Source organism: Osmerus mordax, unplaced genomic scaffold (genome assembly GCF_038355195.1).
Source record: "Osmerus mordax isolate fOsmMor3 unplaced genomic scaffold, fOsmMor3.pri Scaffold_162, whole genome shotgun sequence".
In the NCBI taxonomy this organism is placed as follows: domain Eukaryota; kingdom Metazoa; phylum Chordata; class Actinopteri; order Osmeriformes; family Osmeridae; genus Osmerus; species Osmerus mordax.
Genome location: NW_027120474.1, coordinates 1 through 22,611, shown reverse-complemented (window position 1 = coordinate 22,611; position 22,611 = coordinate 1). Strand labels below are relative to the sequence as shown.

Genomic DNA, 22,611 nt, shown 5'->3' with positions numbered 1-22,611 from the left:
CCGTGGGACCCTGAAGCTTGCATGCCATCCCCACAGATGGGTGCGACAGGGGGGGAGAGGAGGAGGAGGAGGAAGAGGAGGAGGAGGGGGGGAGAGGACGAGGAGGGGGGAGAGGAGGAGGAGGGGGGAGAGGAGGGAGTAGGGGGGAGAGGAGAAGGGGGGACAGGAGGAGGAGGGGGGAGAGGATGAGGAGGAGGGAGAGGAGGAGTAGGGGGGAGAGGAGAAGGGGGACAGGAGGAGGAGGGGGGAGAGGACGAGGAGGAGGGAGAGGAGGAGTAGGGGGGAGAGGGAGAGGAGGGGGGGGACAGGAGGAGGAGGGGGGAGAGGACGAGTAGGGGGGGAGAGGACGAGTAGGGGGGAGAGGAGGAGGAGGAGGGGAGAGGAGAAGGGGGGGAGAGGACGAGTAGGGGGGAGAGGAGGAGGAGGAGGGAGAGGAGAAGGGGGGAGAGGACGAGTAGGGGGGGAGAGGAGAAGGGGGGACAGGAGGAGGAGGGGGGGAGAGGAGGAGTAGGGGGGAGAGGACGAGTAGGGGGGAGAGGAGGAGGAGGGAGAGGAGAAGGGGGGAGAGGACGAGTAGGGGGGGAGAGGAAGAGGAGGAGGGGGGGGGAGAGGAGGGGAGCTTGTTTCCCAGTGTTCATGTTTTGTTTGTTGGTGTTGTGTTTAATGTTTTTGTGGTGTATGTGTGTGTGTGTGAAGCTGTGTGTGTGTGTGTGTGCTGGGAAGGGGATTGTAAAGCTTTTAACCCTTGTGCTGCCTTCGGGTCACATGACCCAAAGGTTCATAACGAACCATCGTTGTGTTTACCCAATTTTACCCAATACAAAAACAAATAAAAATAATTTTCTTTTAACCATTCCAATGTGGGGGGTCTGAGACAGCCCGACAGTTTAAAAGAAAATGCTTCACTTTGTTTTTGTATGAGGTAAATTTGTCGCAATACGACGGTGGGTCACAATGACTGATGGGTCAGAACGACCCGAACATAACACAAGGGTTAAGAAAGCGCTGAGAAAGATCTGGCAAACTGAGGGATTACTTTCACATTCAGCTGCACTACAGAGCGAAATAAGTTTGGATCCGAGGGGGAGGAGAGCTGGGGGATGATGGGGGTTGAGAGGAGGGGAGAGGGGGGATGGAGAGGGGGGGGGATGATGGGGGTGGGAGGGGGAGGGGGTTGAGAGGAGGGGAGAGGGGGATGGAGAGGGGGGTGGAGATTGGAAGAGGGTATTGTTGTTGACGGCGCTGCGCTGAATTTTGTAATCTCGGCTGGGATTGAAACCAGATGTGGGGGAGAAGGAGGAGGAGGAGGAGAGGAGGAGGAGGAGGAGGAAGAGTGGAGGGGTGTAACAGTATGTAACCCCTCAGTCCACTGCTTTAAGTCCTGAACACCAGGCATATTAGCCTCCCTTCTAGAACACCAGGCATATTAGCCTCCCTTCTAGAACACCAGGCATATTAGCCTCCCTTCTAGAAGCAGAGAGAAAGAGAGAGAGAGTGAGAGATGGATGAAAGCCGCCCAAAGAGCCTCGCCTCGTAAATCTGCACATTCCCCAGGTTTCATAACTCCAAGTCTCCACAACCTGCCTGCGTCTCCCGCCCCTTTGAAGAGATGATGCCACGACTACACGTCTCCTCTCTCTCTCTCTCTCTCTCTCTCTCTCTCTCTCTCTCTCTCTCTCTCTCTCTCTGTCTCTCTCTCTCTCTCTGTCTCCCTTGCTAAGTCTGTGTATGAAACTATCTATCCCCTTCTCGCTCTCCCCTCTTCTCTGTCTCTCTCTCTGTCTAGCTGTCGTTATCTAACTTCTCTCTCTCTCTCTCCTACCAGACTCTGACCCTCAGATAGGGTTGTGTATTGAACATGTAACCACCACGCCCAGCATACCAGAAACCAGGTTGTGAGTGTCCAGACGCCCTGCGGCTGAGTGGATTGGGGACCCAGGGAGCCAGGCAGCTGGTAGGCTGAGCTGGTACTGACAGAGGGGACTGGTGCTCCAGAACCAGAGGAGGAGCAGCGGAGACATTTAACAGCCCTCATAACCCTGTTCCTGACTAGCTGGGGGAAGTTAGTGTTCCTGTGCGTGTGTGTGTGCGTGTGTTTGTGAGGGAAGTGCTGAGAGTGTTTTGGTGGAGTAGTGAGAGTGTCGAGTTGTGGTTACTGACCAGAGCAGGGTTGTATTCCTATAAATCAGATCTGTGGTCTGAGAGATGGTCGCAGAGCACACACACACACACACAGTGACTATGGGAATAAAAAGCTAAAGCCTAGCTGAGGGCCAAGCTGAGACAGGCGTGTCATCCACCATGAAGGCTCTCCCACTCTCTCTCTCTCTCTCTCTCTCTCTCTCTCTCTCTCTCTCTCTCTCTCTCCCTCTCTTTCCCTCTGTCTCTCTCCCCACTCTCTCTCTCTCTCCCTCTCTCTCTCCCTTCCTCTCTCTCTCCCTCTCTCACTCTCCTTGTACCATCAAAGTTCTCTCTCTCCCTTCTCTGTTTTCTTTCACCCTTTCTTTCTTTCACTCCTCCCTCAACTCCCCCCCTCCCCCCTCCAGGGCATCTAGGTGAGCTGTCAGACTGACACATCACATGGAGACTGGAGTCATGGAGACCTGGAGTCATGGAGACCCCCACTGATCTGCCACAGCTCACTCAGACACAAACCAGAGGGGTGTGTGTGTGTGAAAGAGAGACAGAGAAAGAGAGGTAATAAATTGTCTGTATGATAGCTCATAAATAACTGTATATGCTCCACAAAGATTTGAGGAATGAGTGTTGGAGTAAGGGAGCAACATGCGCACACACACACACACATGCACACTGAGACCAGTGACTTCAGTTTGATTGTCACGTGATGATGGATGGGGTTATGGCTTTTAGAGCTGAGCAAAGCATATCTAGATGTACATTCCCAGGACCCTTCTCTCTCTCTCTCTCCCTCTATCTCTCCCTCTCTCTCCCTCTTTTGTGTATTTAACCTTTCTCCCCTCTCTCTTCCTGCCTCCACCTCTCTCTCTCTCTTCCTCTCTCTCTGTCTCAGAAGAGGAACTGAGTCCTTCCAGAAAGCCGTCCACGCATGTGAGAACACCAACAGAGAAGCAAGAAGCGTGCTGAACCTGGCCTCCAATCAGGGCCCACAAGCCAGTGACCCGCTGGAGAACCTGCCGCTATCTGGAGGTTCTTATCTCAGCCCAGCAGAACCAGAACCAGACCAGACCCAGGTCTGCCCTCGGGGTCTGGTCTGGGAGATAGATGGGTCCTCTGGGCCTGCAGAGTGAGGTCAGTTTTGGCTCTCTGTGACATGACAACCCAGATACTAACACACACTGACACACACTGACACACACTGACACACACTGACACACACTGACACACACACTGACACACACTGACACACACTGACACACACTCTCATGGGGCGGTTATGCAGACAGACAGCTGCAGAGTGAACCACCAACTCTGGGGATGCTTGTGTGTGTGTGTGTGTGTGTGTGTTTGTGTGCTGGTATTGCAACATTCTGTTAGTGTCTTGTGAAGAATGTAAACGAGAGAGAAAGGATGCTGGTTTTGCAGATCGGTGTATACCCTGATGGGCTGAGCTGCTTGTCAGTGGTCTGATCTGATTTCCTCTCCTCTTTTCCTCTCCTCTCCTTCCCTTCCTCTTCCTTCTGCAAACCAAGTGTGTTCATGTCTGACCATCATCATTATAAATGTGTTCTATGTCTGTGTTTGTCCGTGTGTGTGTGTGTGTGTCTTTCCCCGCTCGTGTGTGTGTGTGTGTGTGTGCTAGTCGCTCCTGGATAAACAGCGGTGTTCGTAGATCCGTGTGTTCAGAAACTTGGCACAACAAAGACAAACAGTGCTGCACTTTGTCTGTAACAGTACTTTGGCACACACGCACACTCATGTTTACGTGCATGTGTCGTTCAAATTAAGCGGCTCTCCTCTGCGAGCTCATAACTCAATAGATTTAGCAAACAGCTTGAACATTCGAAAGAGATCTTAGTTCATGACGCACGTGACTTACGCACACACACACATGCACACACACACACACAGATGCACATACACACACACAGATGCACATACACACAGATGCACACGCACAGAGGGGAAGATGCTTTCTCTGGAGGGGGAATGAGGTAGAGAGAGATTTAGAGTCTTGGTCTTGGGAGACTCCTGTGTGAGATTTACATTGCTGTTGCGAGCCAAGGCTGCCTGTAGAGTTGATGTGTGTAGTCTGGTGGGTAAACAGGCTAGTGTGTGTCTGGACGGTGTGTGTGTGTGTGTGTGTGTGTGTGTGTGTGTGTGTAAGTGGACACAGAGGAGCCATTTACATGAAGATGACATAATCACCTGTTGGTCTGCCGTCGACATCTGCTAACTTTATTAACTCTTCTCCGCGGCCCCCTCTCCATCCCTCCATCGACCTTTCCTCTACTCTCCATCCCTCTCTCCCTAAACAGGCCTTCCCCCCACTCTGCCTCTCCCTCTAGACCTCTCCTCCACTCTCCATCCCTCCCTCCACCTCTGTTCTTCTCTCTCTCCATCGACCCTTCCATAACCGGCATGGTAGTCAAACTTTATCATGGTGTAGACTTGTGACAGCACGTGTGTGGAATGTGCGCTTGAGTGTGTCTGCGTACGTGAGTGTGCGTGCACAAAAGATGCACGCTCTTTCTCAGAGGTAAAGGATCGTTTGGTTCTCCGTTGGTTCTGATGGTCTGCCCCCTCTCCTCTAGTGAGCCTGCCAGGTTCTGATCCCAACAGGCCAGGAACGGCCTAGAACAGAACCCTGACCTCGACCTGACCCGTTCTAAGAAGGGAACCAACTTTCCTGCTCGGAGCCAACAATGTTCTGGTTCTTCCTCTGCAGAACTGATGCCTAAAAACAACTGTTCTCCTGTCTGTCTGAGACGAGGTCTGTGGATCAAATATCGCTAATGGATCGACAGGAAGTGGGTCAATCCCATCTTCCTGTCTGACACATTTAACAGGATGTTCTCGGATTCATACTCAAATATATTTATTTGAAACGGATTAAAAACAATCATGTTTCAGTCGTCATAGATATAACAGCAATTCTAAAATATCTTCCCCCCCAGACATAAAGATAGCTAGGAACATCCCCCCAATCATTTGGAACAAAACTATCATTAATCCAGACTATTAACCCACAGGGCCCTGGATGGGTGATAACTGACTGAGTGCATTTAAACAAAGGAGCCCAAACGCTCCTTATCCTTGTTCAGATGAACAACGCCTCCGCATCATGAGAAAGTAGGTTAACACGCCGTCACGACGCTCTCGTCTGAGCAGGTCCGAGGCCTGCTTCATCTCCTCATGAATGTGAACGTTCCTGTTGAGGAGTGGAGCTCACAAAGAGCTGTGTCTCTGTCTGTCTGAGGCCATCTCAGACAAGGTGGAGGGGTTGAGGGGTAGAGGGGGTGGAAAGGTGGAGTTTAATGGTGAGAGGTCACGACCCCTGATTAGAGCCTGTCTTTAACCCTCCATTGTGTCCCCCTCTGCTTCATCCTCCAGCCTGTCTTCCCTCTCGCTTTCCAGGACCCGAATGTGCCCTGTTTTCCTGAAGGAAGTTCTGTTTAGAGCCCTACCCAGTTATTTCTCATCCTCCTTTCCCCTCCTCCCCTACCCATGCCCCCTCTCTACCTCCCTCCCTACCCTGCTCCCCTCTCTACCTCCCCTCCTCCCCTCTCTACCTCCCTCCCTCCTCCCTACCCTGCTCCCCTCTCTACCTCCCTCCTCCCCTCTCTACCTCCCTCCCTCCTCCCTACCCTGCTCCCCTCTCTACCTCCCTCCTCCCTCTCTACCTCCCTCCCTCCTCCCTCCCCCTGGTCCCCTCTCTACCTCCCTCCTCCCCTCTCTACCTCCTCCTCCCTCCCCTGCTCCCCTCTCCCCGCTGGGCTGCGCTGCAGAGAAGAGAGCCTCTGAGCTCCAGGTCTCCAGACAGCTCCTCTGGAGGTCTGGTCCTCATAGCAGCCCACTTCTAGTCCCTGCGATCCCTCTGCACACACACACACACACACACACACACACACACACACACTGTACCTCTAAAGCAGTTACAGTAGCGCTCTTGTGCTTGGGTGCTTTTTATATCATGAGTTCCAGCAGAGTGTTTCAGCTGTTTCTCTCCTGCTACACTCCTGCTACTGCAATACTACCACTGCTACACACCTACTGTCACAATATTACTACATTAGTAATATAATTACCCTGCAAAATTACTACAATATTACTACAACACCACCACAATACTACAATATTACTATTACTACTACAATACCATGCTACTACTGCATGCATCTCGCTCACTCACTCACCCATTCAGGGAGTCAGTCAGTCAGTCAGGTTAGCAAGTGGACACACATGCTATCAATCTGAGTCAGGTTCTCCTGACAGATACAGCCATGTTTATCCAGACCAATTACACTGGAATCTCCAACTGTAACAAGAAACCTTCTACCCACGCTCAGAGTTTCCAGAAACCAACCATACTATCATCACGGCTACTGAGTTGTTATTCATGTACCGTTTGACTGCTTGTCAAAATGCTGTTTGGTTCGGCTTTCACGTATACACTTGACTGTTTGGTTGAATCTTTCAGTCTAGTCCCCTTTAAAGATTTGATGTAGAGGCCCGTATGTCGTTGTAGATGTAGAATTCAGGGCCCTACTGTATGTCGAGGACACAGGGCTGTGTGTTGAATGGGAGTGTGCGTCTGTGTGTGTGTGTGTGTGTGTGTCCAACTATCCAAATCTCTGGTTTGCAATTGACCAAGATGTGCCAGGACCGCTCTGCCAAACAAGACCACAGTGACCACCTCTCCTCCTTCCTCATCTCTCTCTCTCTCTCTCTCTCTCTCTCTCTTTTTCTGCTCTGTCAGTCAAGAAGCTTGGTCACAGTCTTGTCCGTCTTGGAGAGCGATCAGAAATCCATCCGTCAGTTCTACTGCCGACCAGGTCACACATTTCTTTTAAAATCAACATGAATGGAATATAATCTGAATCTAACGTTGAGTATTAAATCTAGATCTATTATCAAGATATGATATTGTGTGTGTGTGTGCTGCTGTGTGTACATGGTATATTCCTAGTTTATGTGAAAGTTAGCATGTTGGAATAAGCTGGCTATTAGGCGAAACTCTACGAGAGTTGCAGTCACGCACTCTCTGTTCCCCACGACTGAAAACAGGTTTTACGGAGTTTCCATCAGATTCGCAAACCATGAAACTAGCTTTCCTGCTCTTTCTTTACCACACACACTCCCCCCACACACACACTCCCCACACACACACACTCACAAAAACACGATGCTAGCTCCTCCAGTCTCGTTGGCGTCTGCGTGAGTGTGAGGTCAGCCGTGTCCTCGTGCCCAGTTCTGCTCCGTGGTGTGGAAGTCACACCCAGATGACTTCAGAACCAGGGTGACCCACCACTTCCAGCCGCTCTACACAACCAACCCAACCACATGGTGCTTCTGAACCTCTGGGCCTGCCACCTCTGCCTGGCAGTAATCTCGCCATCCTTGAGAGTTACCAAACTGCTTTTCATCTCGTTTTTCTTCTTCTAATTACGTTAGGAATCTGGTATGATGTTCATCAGCTTGCATGTTATGCACTCGCATATGTTCCTTCATCAGAAATACAGCTCATTTATCATCAACTGAAGAGCGAGAGAAGATGATTAACGGTTAATAAACTCGAACCCGATCTAAGCCTGTGTCAGAGGCGCAGTTGAATGCTTGACAGAAGTACAGTACAATGTTTGCTTGCATCAAGGGCCTCTGAAAAGAATCATTTTACGACCGAAACTTAACGTCAGAAAAGTAGCGGTGTCTGGTGTTGTTTATGATTGAAACACAGCTGAGATTTGACAGAGAAGAAATCCAAAAAGTCCACTGCACACCAATCAACATGAGCTTTTTATTTGAAAGCACATGTATTAGAGCTAAGTACATTTAGCAGAAGGAAAAAAACAAACATTGCTAATATTTCTTTTGTACAAAAATGAGACATACAAAAATACTAATAGTGAATTTCAATACATTTGTGGGTGTATTTATTGAAACGCGTATTAAAAACGTACTATCACAAATCTACAATATTTTTTTGTGAACTAAATACAAAATTCAGTCAATCAATGCTTTTTAAGCAGCACTTTGTAAATAACACAGGTCTGTATTCATAGTGGATATATTTAGACATGTTCAGAAACAGTATCTTACAGAGTTAATTTTAGTGATCTATACATTATTTATATATTTATAAAAGGAGGGTAAAACGGCTTGCTGAAATGATAGGACGGACTACATGAGAGGATGAACATGCAACATGGTAGAGAGTGTGTTTGTGTGTTTTTAGGAGTCTAAGCAGGCTGTAGATCAAACGTCACGCGCTAACTGTACAACTCTTAGTGATTACACTGGACAGGGTCCGAAGACGAGCTTTAGAGATGCCTCATCGTAGCAGAGAAGAAATTCGATCCACAGTTTTTTTTTTTTTTTTTTTTTTTTAAACATTCACCTGACGGGGTAACCTAGGCAACCTCCCTCCCCTGCCCCCTCCTCCCCTGGCGTCTCTCTGACACACACACGCATGGCGGCACACACACTCTTGGCACTGTCGACGTGGCGCGCGCGTGTGTGCCCAAGGTGGTCTTCCTAGACACACACTACCCAGGGGGTCTGGACAAGACACAGCGCACACACACACAAACACACACACACACAGTGCTCACACACTGGGCATGCATGCGAAAACATGCACACACACACACACACAGAGGACACACACTTTGCCGACGAGTGATTGGATGAGCGAAAGCCCCTCCCTGCCAGCGGAAGGGGCCCAAAGCATCCCATAATAATGTGCCAGCTTAGCTGTCAATCAGCACTCTTTCCATGGTGACAGATCACACCCTTTAACCTGGACCCCCCCCCCCCCCAACCCCCCACCCCAATCTGGGCAGCCAATCAAACAGCCCCAACACCAGGAAGTAGCATGGCACAGCCACGCCCCTTTTGCAGGTGATGAGAGGCTGATGGATCTCTACCCCCTTGCTTCCGCTAAAGACACTAGTATTCAACCCCCCCTACTTCTACTCCCATAAAAAATGCAACGTCCCGGGTTAGGCCACGCTGGCGGGGCGAGGGGAGGAAGACTGAGGAGCTGGACCAGAGATGCTAGAGACAGAGACCAGGCCACAGACCAGGAGACCAGCTAGAGACCAGGAGACCAGCTAGAGACCAGGAGACCAGCTAGAGATCAGCTAGAAACCAGCTAGAGACCAGGAGACCAGCTGGAGACCAGCTAGAGACCAGGAGACCAGCTAGAGATCAGCTAGAAACCAGCTAGAGACCAGGAGACCAGCTAGAGACCAGGAGGTCTACGTGAGTCAGGGTCCTCTCTCTCTCTCTCTCTCTCTCTCTCTCTCTCTCTCTCTCTCTCTCTCTCTCTCTCTCTCTCTCTCTCTCTCTCTCTCTCTCTCTCTCCCAGACTGCAGCATCAACAGCCTCTCCTACACCCGTGCCGGCCATGCGGCGAGTGGTGACAATGGACAAACTTAAAAATAGTGCTATAAGTTATTCTTTATCTATACTGTTAATATATCTATGCTGCTTAGTATAGTTGCAGAAATGTCGTTCCCGTAGCTAAGGAAGTTGTTGTCCTGCGTGAGTCAAGGCCTCAGAGAGGAGGAAGGGGGGCGGCAGCAGTTTCTATGACGACCCTTCTGCGTTCCCTCCCTCCTTTAACGGGGGCTTTATCTTTCCTTCATTCATTCACTCACTCACTTCTTCATTAATTTTTTTTATATATTTTTTTTCTTCACTTTTTCCCTTTCTGTGGTTACAAAGCGTCTGTTCCAGGAGAGATGACGTCTCTCCTGTCTGCTCTGCCGGTCTGATCCTCTTTCACTCCATTTATCTTTATCTCCCAATTCTCTCTCTCTCTCTCCCTCTTGTTGCTCAAAATGGGCTCAAATATGAATAGCAGTTAACATAATAGTAATCATGACTGGATAGTGAGGGTGGACACTGTGTGCGAATCCCAGGCGACACCTTGTTCCCTAGGTAGCGTACTAGGCTGGATCTAAGTGTACTAGGCAGGGGGGGGGCTCGTAGGGAACAAGGTGTTGTGTGAGGCGCAGAGACAGTCTCTCGTCGCTACATTCTACTGTCCGATGGGGAGGCGAGCAGCGCTGTGATTGGCTCCTCGGTCGCAGGGAGGGGGCGTGGCCTCACACCATGTTGTGGTGGTTGTTTCGTTCGATGATGTCGGAGGCGGGTAGCAGCTCCTTTTTGATGGGGGAGGGAGGGGGCGTGGCCTGTTTGACCCGGGGCTTGAACAGGTCTGACACGTAGAACACCTGGAAGGGAGGGGGGGGGGGGGAGAGGAGAAGGAGAGAGAGAGAGGTGCGTTAGAGGGACAACGTGACGTCAGGACTCACGACGTAATCTGGAGGGAGGAAGTGGTGTGAGTCTCACGCACACACGCACAACACCGTACTGAATCGTCATCATTAAACTAAATGTCATCATCATCCGGCTCATTTCCCTTCACTGTGCCCCGTGCTCTGAGTTCACCCGGGCGTGGGAGGCAGAGCGAGGAAGAGAGATACGACATGCCAACCCCTTCCTGAGCTCCTTATGACATCATCGCTCAGACAGGAAACAGGGCAGCGGTCAGCAGGAAGTGGACACATAGAAACTGCCCTTAGAAATAGTGTGTGTCACCACCTTCAGCTCCAGAACCCAGGGCTGGCCCAGAGGCAGGAACAGGCTACCTTCCCAGAATCCTCTCCTGTAGCTAACATCCCTGTAAATGCCACCCTACACCTCACCAGTAGAGCAAGACCATACTGATACACTAACGGAATCCTCCAACTGTCAGATTCATTTAAAAATGATCGTCTCCTCCTTTCTGTGATGAAGGAAGGGGGAGGGGAGGGGGGGGGCAGATTAGGGTGTGCAGACTGACCCCCCACATGACCTCGAATGACCTTTACTGATGACCTTTGACTGTGTGATGACATCAACCACAGACTGTCAGAGAACTGCTGCATTTCATAGCACAGGCGGTCCCTTCACCAGCTTCAACAGGCTCTTTGTGTGTGTGTGTGTGTGTGTGTGTGTGTGTGTGTGTGTGTGTGTGTGTGTGTGTGTGTGTGGGAGGAGGAGGAGAAGGAGAAAGATAATTGAGTACATTTAGGAGACAGGATCTTGTGTCTGAGTGTCTTGTGTCTTGGAACTGAGTGTAGTTTATCAGAGTAGGACATTATTATTGACCACACTAGAGAGTCATATCATGTTGAATCGTACCTCTGACCATTGGTGACTCGTTCTAATTCCCCCAGACAGGATGCGTTCCAAACACATCTGACAAAAGGGCCTGCTCATCCCATTACAGTGGGCCTTGTTACATTGTCGCCCACCTTTGACCTCTCACCCCTGACCCAGCTGTGTTGGAGGCCTTATCACAGCACCACGCGTCCTGTGCGCTGACTCTAGAGACACAACACACACACACCCTGCCTCCAGGCCTATTGTGTTTGGAAACGCACACTCAGTGGTGAGAGAGAGAGAGAGAGAGAGAGAGAGAGAGAGAGTTCCTTAATGTTATCCTACTGGCAAAACTCCAGCGGAACCTTTAATGGAAGAAGAACACTCTCAAGGGCAGTTAAAGGGATGTGTGTGTGTGGCCTTGTCTACCATAACAGTAAGACACACACACACACACACCATCTGACTCTACCAGGAGCTGAGTCACAGAGGATATGTCACTGTGACAGAGCAGGATGTGAGCGCATCTAAAAACTAACAAGGGACAGCAAAGAATCCCTGGTGTTTCAGAGACTACATTACTGGTGTTTCAGAGACTACATTACTGGTGTTTCAGAGACTACATTACTGGTGTTTCAGAGACTACATTACTGGTGTTTCAGAGACCACATTACTGGTGTTTCAGAGACTACATTACTGGTGTTTCAGAGACTACATTACTGGTGTTTCAGAGACTACATTACTGGTGTTTCAGAGACTACATTACTGGTGTTTCAGAGACTACATCACTGGTGTTTCAGAGACCTTGCCTTTAACCCCAGTTGCTGTAGTCAAACCAACACTTTCCTTGGGTTCTAAGAATACATTACACTCTGTCGACGCACTATGACATTTCTGTATTTCCATAAACAGGTATGTAAATGTCAGATCTCATGCCAACTGGCATGCTAGCCAGATATTTGACTGTGGCAGCCCTGATATAGACAGACTCTTCCAGCTTCTGCATGTATGACTGGATCTGACAGACAGACTAATATAGTCGGATGAGTCATCCTGTCTGTCTGATAGCAGCAGGCTTCCTGCCCTTATAGGAGTTCACTGACCAGACACCAGTTCAATATTTGAGACCCTTAACCGAAGTGTGTGTGTGTGTGTGTGTGTGTGTAAGCGGGAGATATCTCGAGGCATTAGGACTGAAAGTCTCCTTGGCCCCAAGGAAAAACTCTTTGACCCTGACAATGACACACAGACACACACACACACGGCTAACTGTATTTCTGACCAGCTGCATCCTGGTCGAGCCTGACCTTCGACCTTCGCCAAGTCACATGATGACAAGTAGGCCACATTGTGCCGAGGGGTCACCGGAAGCGGTAGGTATGAGAAACCCGGCGTTTCCTGTCGGGTCTCTCTCTCTGTCTCTCTCAGCACTGCAGGCGGATCCAGGGGCAGGGCTATTGTCTCCCAAGCTGAGCCTGGTCTCTCTTTCTCAGAGGGGGGTGGGGGGTGGGGGGGGTCAGAAACAGCATCAGTCTGGTCTGTCATCAGCTGAAGAAATCAGGATCCATTTACCACCCTGCACGCACGGACCGCAAATCCCAGCATGCACAGGGACTGCTCAACTGCTATGTGAGGTCATCACCTATTACTGCTATTGGAACCATATAGAATAACAACTTCAAAAGAGATCCCTGTGACTTTAAAGGAGGCGATGTGCGTGTGTGTGTGTGTGTGTGTAGTCAACACACAGTCTTAAAGGTCTTAGCGTGTGCTTGGCGTGCAGCAGGGTATCCCTTGGCGACGGTAACTCGGTGGCACGGACTCTGACGTGATGGTTTCATTTACAGCCACGGATCCGCCAGCTCTCTGACAGCTCGGGCTTTAGCTCTATCGGCTAACGCAGTCCTCGGGTTCTACAGAACGCTGTCGGTTAGACAGACGTTTTGGCTACATGAGCTGTCCTGTCTCCTCCCCTGCTCCCGGTGAGTCAGGAACAGCCCGGCGTAAACGCTCCCAGATGGCCTGTTGCTGCTCCGGGAGGGGGGAAGCAGGAGGGGAGCTCAGGGTCATAAAACAAGCTCTCTGCAGGGATTTGAATGTGTGAGCTTGTTTGGGTGAGGGTCTGTGTGTGTGTGGGTGTGTGCGTCTTGGTCTTTGGAGGGATAGCAGAGCTCTCAATGACCCATACCTTCTGTCTGAGCCAAGCCACAGACAACACCACTCCCTCCCTCTCTCTCTCTCTCCCCCCCCCCTCCCTCCCTCCCTCTCTCTCCCCCCTCCCTCCCTCCCTCCCTCCCTCCCTCCCTCCCTCTCCTCACAGCCCATTCCGAGGTCAAACTCATCAGCTCGCCATGTTTCTGAGAACTGTTTTCCTAGTCAGTGTTGATGCTGTTAGAAGGCACAGCCCAGCCCTCCTATCCATGGATCAAGAGTCGATATGCTTAGTTTGGATCCATCAGTGCTGTAATGGAAGCCCTGTGTGTCTCTGTGTGTGTGTGTGTGTGTGTGTGTGTGTGTCTCTCTCTCTCTCTGTGTGTGAGAGTGTTTGCTATGCCAGTCATTGCCAAGGCGCCAACTCCAGGGCGCCAACACCAGGACCTCTCTCTGAGCACTCTCACTTTTATGAATCTAACCATTTCCACGTTTGAGTTTTGGCTCCTGTATAAGGGAAAGGTGTGTGTGTGTGTGTGTGTGTGTCAGTCTCTAGCTGGGCCCCACTGTGCTGATAGAACCAGAGCAGCCAAATAAAATCACAATAATGAACAGGCTGATTCCTGTTTCAAAGGCTGATCCTTTCTCTCTCGCTTTTCCTCTCTCCCCTCTCTCTCCTCCCCTCTCTCTCTCCCCTCTCTCTCTCTTCCTCCTTCCCTCTCTCTTTCCTCCCCCCTCTCTCTCTACCCTCTCTCTCTCTTCCTCCTTCCCTCTCTCTCCCCTCTCTCTCTCCTCCCCTCTCTCTCTCTACCCTCTCTCTCTCTTCTTCCTTCCCTCTCTCTCCCCTCTCTCTCTCCTCCCCCTCTCTCTCTACCCTCTCTCTCTCTTCCTCCTTCCCTCTTTCTCTCTCTTTTTTTTCCTCACCAATTTTCCTTGGCACCATCCTGTGTAACAATGATGATTACGAAAATCAGCTGGCAACAGTCGCAGCGATGTGTCACAAGTAAAGTGTGCTGCAGTGATTCACTAACACACACACACCCCTCCACACACACACACACACCTCTCCACACACACCCCTCCACACACACACACACACACCCCTCCACACACACTTGGAAGACTGCGGCCTGGCTCCAGGCAATGTGTTATTCATTAAAGAGAATCAGCCTCTCCACACTTCACTGCCCGCTCTGTTTCAAATAAAGAGAGAGAGAGAAAGAGAGAGAGGGAGGGAGAGAGAAGAGAGGGGGGGGGGGATAGATGGGCCATGTTCTGTGGGCTCTCATAGTAGTGTTATTTACATACTACAAATGGTCTGTCTCCTCGCTACACATGAAACATCCATCCATCCATCGACACGCACGCTGGGTCCTAAACCCCGACTTCATAACTTGCCACAACTGTGCGTGTCTGTGTGTGTGGGTCTACTCACTATGAAGTAGGCCACCAGGGCCCCCTGTACGAAGCCTGCCAGTACGTCGGTGGGGTGGTGCTTGTGATCGGAGACCCGGGATAGGCCGGTGTAGAACGCCATCATCAGCAGGGTGAACTGAAGAAGGGGGCGGAGCAAGCGGGCCCCACGCCATGTAAACCTGGACTGGAGATAGAACTGGAGAGAGAGAGAGAAAGAGAGAGAGAGGGAGAGAGAGAGACAGGGAGGGAGAGAGGGAGGGAGACAGAGTCACTTACAGTACACAACAGTGTTACTGGTTCTGGAACAGTCTATAAGGTCCACAGTCTATATGATTACAGAGGACTGGCGCTCTGCAGGAAATGAGACCGGCTTCTTTTCTCCCTGCTTCCCATGAACGCCTGACCTCATAGTGCCACACCTGTGTCTGTGTGTGTGTGTGTGTGTGTACAGTACAGTCAGTAATGTTATGTTGTTTCTTTAACCCCACACCTGTTCTGTGTGTGTGTGTGTTATTCCAGTCTGAGAGGCCAGATCAGACAGAGCCCCCAGCCAGACCCACAGCCAGCCCAACACACACTCTCTCCACGGGCAGGCTGGAGAGAGAGGAGGACAGGGCTGATTCCAGCGGTTCCACCATCCAGCTGTACAAACAGCACGACCACTGTGAGCGGCTGGAGTACACACACACACACACACACACACACACACTGGTGAAACATGCTTGTAGGTCCACTTTCATCCGCCGTCCAGAGTGAACTCTCTCCCCTCCATTTGAATGAGGGGCAGACGGGCGGATGTGCCCCCCAGACTCGGCCTTCGCGCTGGGTCGTGTTCTAACCGCTGCAGGCCCAAGGTCCAGGAGCGCACGCCCAAGGACTACCTCTGACACGCGTACTGGAAACACACACAGAGACACGCGCTAGCTCTGGCCGGCTGGCACGTACGTAACACACACACACACACACACACACACACAGACACACACAGACACACACACAGACACACACAGACACACAGACACACACACACACACACAGACACACACACAGCCACACACACAGCCACACACACAGACACACACACCGACACACAGACACACACACAGCCACACACAGACACACACACAGCCACACACACAGACACACACACCGACACACACACAGACACACACACCGACACACACACAGACACACAGACACACACAGACACACACACACAGCCACACACACCGACACACACACAGCCACACACACACACACACACACAGACACACACACCGACACACACACAGACACACAGACACACACAGACACACAGACACACACACAGCCACACACACCGACACACACACAGCCACACACACCGACACACAGAAAGAAGTGCCACAGTGAGGTCAGTCAAGGACCACTCAGACATCCTGTCTCTCCACCACTCCGACCCTGCTTCCTGCCTCTCACACCCAGGACCAGAGACCCTGGGTGGGGCAGCCGTGGCTGAGGGCCCCCCCCCCCCTGACCCTGACTTCCAGCCCATCTCTCACAGCCGGCCCTTCCCTAACAATCCCCTCCAGACCAGCCCCCCCGCGGGCCTGTGAGTAAGGTGAGGACAAGGCTGCGTCTCCCTTCCTGAACAACACACATTGTTTTCTTTGAGGAAGGAGGAAGGGATCCCTCCCATTGGCTCAACCTCTGTGTGTGTGTGTGTGTGTCTGTGTGTGTGATGAGGTCAGACCTCACGGCAGACAGGTTTAGTCTGTCGGGTCCCGTCGCCGTGGAAACAACATCCTAGTTCTCGCTCCGCTCCCTGGCCTCAGACATCAAAGCGGCGGTTGCCGTGGGCGACAAGGGACACGGCAGCAGACGCTCATGGTTCAGGGGTCAGTCTGAACATGGCCGAGCAAAGCCCTCAGCTCCTCTCTCTCTTATCTGACTGATGAGCTGGGTTTAACCCAAACAAGGCTTCCTGGAGTCTGACACTGCATCTGTGTGTGTCTGTGTGTGTGTCTGTGTGTGTCTGTGTGTGTGCTGTCTCCACTCCACAGAGAGTAACTTAGAGGAAGGCCTCACCAACACTTTTTCACCACCAAAAACTATTGTGGTTTCCCAGACGTGTCCACAGCTAAACAACAACAACAAACAACTAAAGCAGCTCTTCCCACGGCGAGCTGAGAGCGGAGCCGCAGAGTCTGGCGGTTTCTAGAGGATTTCATCCCAAACTTTTGTCCCTCTTTCGATTTCCCTTCTTCACGTACTCTCTTTCAACTCCAGGGAGAGTGACAAAATGAGAAAACCACAAGAGAGGCAGAAGAAGAAAAGAAAGAGAAAGAGACATATTTTACTAGTGACCCACCCCTGCCTCCCTCCTGCCTCCCCCTGCCTCCCTCCTGCCTCCCCTCACCTCCTCCTGCCTCCCCTCACCTCCTCCTGCCTCCCCTCACCCCTCCTCCTGCCTCCCCCTGCCTCCTCTCACCTCCCCCTGCCTCCCTCCTGCCTCCCCCTGCCTCCCCTCACCTCCCCCTGCCTCCCCTCACCTCCCCCTGCCTGCCTCCTCAACACCCGGAGACATTGAGAACATAGCTGTGGTGCAGACCAGCGGCATCACCAACACTCTGTGGACTTGAGAAACTCCGCTCTCACACGCAGAGAAAGATGATTCTGAGAGATACCCATGGGAGGGCTGTGGCTTTACTCTCCCTTCCTCTCTCTCTCTCTCTCTCTCTCTCTCTCTCTCTCTCTCTCTCTCTCTCCTCTCTCTCTCTCTCTCTCTCTCTCTCTCTCTCTCTCTCTCTCTCTCTCTCTCTCTTCCTCTTTATGTCTCTCTGTCTCTCTCTCTCTCTTTATGTCTCTCTCTCCCTGTGGAGTTTTGTCTCACTCTGTTGTGTGGCACCAGAGAAGCAGCCATGTTGTTAAGTCTGCCGCTCGCCCACATCAGTGGTGTCTCCGACACCCCGGCGCACTGAGCAGGAAGTGAACCGGTGCGGCCATCAGAGGGTACCGCTCACCAGCTGGTGGGTGGCTTAATCACCAACGCAGAACACTGGCTTCCGACCTCGTGAGAAACAAGTAACCAAAACAGGTGGATGAGGAGAAGAGGGGGGGGGGGGTTGAGGGGGTCTGAATTGAGATCAAAGTTGGTAAGAGACGGGAGGAGGAGGAGAACCTGTGGAGAGAGATTCTGAAAGCTAACAAGCCTCGTCTGAAACTGGGACCTGCTCCTGCTTGGATTATAGCCGTGCCGTTGGTCGGGTTTTATGTTTCCAAAACACAACCAGCGTTCTGTCAAACCACCCCCTCTCCCCATGCTGGCTCTGGTCCCTCTCTCTCCTCTGTCTCTCTCTGTCTCTCTCTCTCTGGTCTCTCTCTCTCTGTCTCTCTCTCTTCTGGTCCAACCAGAGGCCCAAACGAGAGGCCAGAGAGAGGCTGGGAAATACCCACTCTACCGCCTCACTGACCCACTGCTAGCTACACACCACAGCCTCTGCCCCAGCCTCAACCCCAGCCCCAGCCCTAGCCTAACGGTTCTCCATGACCCCTGACCCCAGTCAACACATGAAGAGATTCGCTGAGCCATAAGCATATAATTGGCACAGGACAGAGAGGGGAGTGTGTTTGTGTTGCGGGCGGGGGCAGGGAGGATAATTAGTGTGTGTTTGAGCGAGGAAGCCTTCAGGGGCTCTCAGCCCGACCAGTAACCCGACACCAGGGAGACCGAGGGCGGGAGGAAGGCAGGGACGAGAGTGGGAGAGCGACGGAAGAGAGAGCACAAGCTGCTTAAAAGAAAACAGGTGTTGCACGTCCATCCATCCCTCCGAGGAGAGAAGCAGACAATGAGAGTTTTCATCGTCACAACCGCAACCAGGGAAGCAGAGAGGACAGAGGGAGAAGGTGGGAGAGAGGGCGAAGGGAGGGAGAGGAGATGACAACGCTATATTTCTTCGAGTTGTGGATCGTCCAGCTCTCTTAAGGAGCCACCTGGTTCCCCGATGATGCATCCAGTCATGTGCAGTTCACTGTTTCTGCGAGCCACACAGTGTGTGTGTGAGTGTGTGTGTGTGTGTCTAACAGTTACTCCACCGACAGATAGAGCATGGTGAACATAGAGAAGGAGGCGTGTCCTGAGAAGAAGGATTTCCTGTGAAATAAAAACAACGTAAATCAATACAACTATCGTTCTTACATCAGATTGTGTTTGTGTGTGTCCTGTGTGTGAGTGTGTGTGCATGCTGACCTGGCCTCCTGCACTTTGCTCTCAGGACCTGTGCAGTGGTAGGTGGTGATGTAACCCAGGGAACAGTTGATGGTGGAGAAGTCCGGCTTGCACACATCCAGGAAGTGAGGTCGCATACGTCCCACCGACACCTTGGCGAGGTGTCCGTGAACGACTGACTCACCGCACAGCCCGAAGATAAACACGCCACCTGCAGACGTAAACATGGTCAGTCCTTGAACAAGACATAAACATTTCAAGTTGCGCGAAGATAACTCTTATGAACTAATATACACACATACACTTGTATACATAACTATCATTCATAACTGATGACGTTAGAAAGTCACACACCTGCTTGTAGAGAGCAGCAACATAGGGGTTCCCTATGAAGGACTTGGTGCCCTCGCGTAGGTAGTAGATCCTGTAGCACTCCCCAATCACAATCTAGAGAGAGGAGAGGATGAGAGGAGAGGAGGACAGGAGAGGAGGGGAGGGGAGGAGGAGGAGGAAGGGAGGAGGAGAGGAGTTAATGGGCGAGGAGAAGGAAAGGATAACAGGAGGAGATGTAGAGGAGTAAGGAGGAGGGTACCAGAGGAGGAGAGTATGAATGGGTGACGAAAGGGAGGAGAGGGAGAAGGAGGAGGATTGGGGATGAAGAGGGAGAGGAGGAGAGGGAGAAGGGAGGAGGATTGGGGGATGAAGAGGGAGAGGGAGAGGAGGAGGGAGAGGAGGAGAGGGAGAAGGGAGGAGGATTGGGGATGAAGAGGGAGAGGGGACCACATATTAAACCCCTGGTGGAAGTGATTCTATGGTGATTGATATTGTAATGAAGGACAGATACGGACACACACAAAAGACACACATGCAGGGGGTAAGGGTGTGAACACTCATGCAGGACAACATGGAGGTGAGGATGGAGGAGAGAGGGATGGAGGGAGCGGAGAGAGAGATAAGCAGAGAGAGAGAGAGAGAGAGAGAGGCGCACAGACATGGAGAGAGGAGGATGAGCATGACCTGCCTTCCTTTCAGCTGTGATGGACAGATGATAGATGGAGGGATGGAAGAGAGGGGAACGGCTGGCTCCCTGATGTGGACATATTAACTACAACCTAATGACGGGGGGGGGCGGGGGGTGTGTGTGCGTGTAGGATCGGGGTCGGGATGGCTAGAGACACAGCTAATGGAATCCAGCTGTGTAAAACATGCCAATTCTATTGAGCTGGGAGAACACACACACACACTCCTCTCTCTTTCTCACACACACACACACTCCTCCCTCTCTCTCTTTCTCACACACACACACACACACACACACTCCTGGTTCCAATAAGGGGAAGCGCTGAGCTGGTAGAGTGTGTGCCCACCACCACGAGGGCAGGGAGACGCCAGTGAAGCAGTGTCTGGGTCTGGCAAGTGTGTGTGAGAGTGTGTGTGTTTGGGGGGGGGGGGGCACTGGTACACACATACCCTGGGGGGGATTCGGGTGTGGGAGGTGTGGTGTGTGGTGGTGGGGGGGGGGTTCATGAGAATAACTCCAACCAGGAATCTGTGTGTTCTGTCTTTCTTACCCTGTCTCTCTCTCACTCCTCCTCTGCCTCTCTCTCTCTCTCTCTCTCTCTCTCTCTCTCTCTCTCTCTCTCTCTCTCTCTCACTTCACACACAGAGTCTCTGGCTCAGTGTTGGGGTAGTCATGGAGTACTGACGTTCTGACTCGTGTGACTGACAGGAGCCCTCTTAGGTGGAAAGACTGGGGTGTGTGGGGGGGGGTGGGGATCGGGGGCTTGAGGACTAGATGATTTCATTATCAAGGACTACGGTAGGGTAAAGACTTTGGGTTTGCTAGTGAGAGGATGAGGATGAGAGAGAGAAGAGAGAGAGGAGAGAAAGAGGAGCGAGAGAGAGAGAGAGAGAGAGACAAAGGAGAGGCGTAGGGATGGGAGGGAGGGAGGGAGGGAGAGATGAGAGAGGTAAAGAGAGGTAGACTTACAGAGAGGATGGCAATAAGAATGCCTGCGGCGCAAAGCACTGCGTCGCTTATGGTGTCTCCGTTTTTATAGGGGTAGCGGATGGACTCGTCCGAACAGTAAAATCCGCGTTGATACGGCTTTATGGTGCTAGTCTCAATGATGAGGAAAGGCAGGCCAGCTACATCAGACACAGAGAGAGAGAGAGAGATGAGGGAGGGAGGACGGGCAGGAGACGCAGATAGGAGGGAGAGGGAGAGAGACAGAGGGAGAGAGAGAGGGAGAGAGACAGAGGGATGAGAGCGAGAGAGGGAGAACGAGAGACACAGGGAGAGAGAGGGAGAGGGAGAGAGAGAGGGGGGGGAGAAGGAAGACAAAGGCACCAGGTCAGTGACACGGACACATACAGGAGGGAACGGGCGGGCGGGCGGAGGGGGGGGGGGGCGCGCACACAGTTGCAGCAGGGGAACATGGTATACCGTGAGGGGGGGGGGGGGGGGCGGAGTCTGTACACATCCGCCGTGGCAGACTGGGACCAGGAGAGTGAAGCTGTGACAGAGAGGACCTAAAGCACCTGGAAAAGTGACACTAACACCTAGAACCATCCAAACATCAAACCGCCTACGTAATTCAGGCGTGAAAACAGTTGTCTATCGTCGGCCTAAGAGCACATAACCTCCTCTTATTACTGTCACTCTCTGGACCAGCTCCACGTGGACCTCCAGGCCCCCCCCCCCCCCCAGACGCTTCTGTTCCCCAGGCCGGGTGCTCCGAAGGTGGGCTGACTTACGGACACCGAGGGCAGTGTCAGGCCCACGGCAGTGAGCACGGAGGAGGGGACGGTGCTGCTCTTGAAGGAGTAGCCAGGCTGGAGTCACTGCAGTAGAAGCCCCTCTGGTACGGGCGCACAGAGGAGCGATGCAGAACCAGGCTGGGCAGCATGACTGCACACACACCACAGGTGAACACGGGCACACACACACACAGGTGAACACGGGCACACACACACACACACAGGTGAACACGGGCACACACACACACACATGTCAACACGCGCGCAGACACACACACACACACACAGGTGAACACGGGCACACACACACATGTCAACACGCGCGCAGACACACACACACACACAGGTAATCCCACGCGCACAAACAGACATTCACAGACAAACACAATACACAACCGACAAGGTCAACAAACACCTGGGTTGGCCCACTCAAACACTCTCACACACCTGGCCAAACATCACACTCCAGTCCACTCACCTGTCTCCTGTGGAGGGAAGCTAACACATGCTGTCATCATGCAAATAAACACTCAGGTTTCACTGTTGACATCCTCTTAGGGAACCTAATGACTGTCTGTCTGTATCCCCGCTCTGTCTGTTTAGAGAGCAGCCATCCTGGGATCAGGAAATACAGATGGAACTAACAAGATAAATTCTTGGACCTTAACAGGTCAATAACCTTGGGGTTATTGACCTGTTAGCAGCCTTCAGTTGATTAGCATCAGATGTTGAAGATGAGTGTGTGTGTGTGGGGGGGGGGGGGGGGGGGGGGGAGATTGACTGAG

At 52.0% G+C, this 22,611-nt stretch overlaps 1 pseudogene; it reads right to left on the bottom strand.

Moving 5' to 3' along the window:
* Positions 1–9,466: 9,466 nt before the first annotated feature.
* On the bottom strand, positions 9,467–22,341 carry LOC136939183 (phospholipid phosphatase 3-like; annotated as a pseudogene).
* Positions 22,342–22,611: the final 270 nt, after the last annotated feature.